Source organism: Amia ocellicauda, chromosome 11 (genome assembly GCF_036373705.1).
Source record: "Amia ocellicauda isolate fAmiCal2 chromosome 11, fAmiCal2.hap1, whole genome shotgun sequence".
NCBI classification, from domain to species: Eukaryota; Metazoa; Chordata; class Actinopteri; order Amiiformes; family Amiidae; genus Amia; species Amia ocellicauda.
This window is the reverse complement of record NC_089860.1, coordinates 33,598,713-33,600,458: the sequence shown is the minus strand read 5'-3', so window position 1 is coordinate 33,600,458 and position 1,746 is coordinate 33,598,713.

Sequence of the window (1,746 nt, the reverse complement as noted above, 5' to 3'; positions counted from 1 at the left end):
AAATAAACCTGTTACTAAAATGAGAAAGCTTTCCTTCTCCTTTGGTTGAAGAGGAAGCCTCTTCTGGAATATTTCCAATACGACAGCTTCCTCGCCACAATCAGGATAAATGTGCCAGGTGCATCTTCTTTGTTTATTTGAGTTTGAAGCCGTGGTTGGGTTAGGGGTCCAGTGTAGTCCAAAATCCAAAAAGACTGTAATATAAGGTAGAATAAAAGTACATGATATGGTTTTCACAACATCTCCTTCGATATGAGTCGAAGCACATTTCACAACACATCCTTGCCTTGCTGTTGATTGTCCTTTTTTGCAGAAGTGCAGAACAAAATAAAACTTCCACTGTGCCTCTTAGACCACAGATCTAGTTAGGAATTCCTATTGCGTGTGTGCCAACATACAGACACTCTCCATCACCCTGTCGATGCAGGTGTGTTTCACTTACAAGCAGGTCAGTGGGTAAAACACCCCAAAAGGTACGGGACATATTCACACACGAATCAGCTTCCAAACACAAACCTTACAAAAGCACCACCAGCACAAATAAACAGATACAGTTCCACCGTGCCATCTGCACACCAGAAACATTTGCATCATACCAAATGGGGCACCGGCCAGCTGTCCAGCAGCCATTACTCACTCTCATGTTGAACTTTGGCTGAGGACACCTCCCCCGTGTCTGTGTTTAGTCAAGACTGGGTAAGAAAGCCACATCATCATCAGACTTGCCAGAAACAAATGTAGCAGACGCTTTTAGTTTTCCTGAAGATCAGGACAAATTACACAAAAATGATTTATTTCCCTTTTTCTGGTGAAACAGAAGGAAACAAGAACGGAGTGAGAGATTGCAGATTTCCAAAAGCAGCACATGAAATAAGACTGACTGACTTCAGCAGACATTAAAAATGGTCAGCGTATCCAAAGCCCCTCTCTAGTTTGAGTGCATTTCTCAAAGTTTATGGACACAGACGCATATATCATGATTTTTCAAACATAAAAGGTACGACTATCTGGAAAGAAAGTTACTCCTTCTGACTTCACACTTCAGATTAGCACCAGGTGACAACCAGGTCACTTGAATAACTCAGTGTTATGAGTTTGATACTGATGTGAACTTAAGCTCCATTCAACCATGACAAGGTCCATTTGGAAAGCACTTGGATTCGTGCCTGCGAATCTGCATGGTTTCTCTCCCGAGTTGACAGCAGGACGTGCTGCACACAGGGATACACTGATAAACAGCCCGCACTGCCAGTCCAGACCTATTGTCATTTAAAAGCATCAGCTCCACTTTGCAAATCATCGTCTCCTTGTGTTTGGCTTTCAAAGTAATGGAGGTGTAAAAAGAAACAGCACACTGGACAACAGACTCACATTAAAAGAAGTGTTGCTTTGTAACAGGTACAAATCCTGTCATACAGAAGTGGCTTCATGGCTGTGACTTCACATGTTCATCCCGCGACTTGTTCATTTAAGAGTGATCTTCGAATGCCCGGGGAAGTACTTTATTTATGAATTAATGTTTTGTTCATGTCAATGAATGGCTTCAATTGACCTCGGAAGCTTTGCTGCACACCATTCAGACTTGCTGTCGGCTGCTGTTGAGATACAACACAACAAATACAGGATATTTGTACTGAAATCGTCTCCATTTGGTCATAAGCTATATTTCCAGTTCAACAGCTATAGACTTCCACAAAAGACAAACACATTTACTATATCCCACTAAATCATTTCAGCAGGAATCTG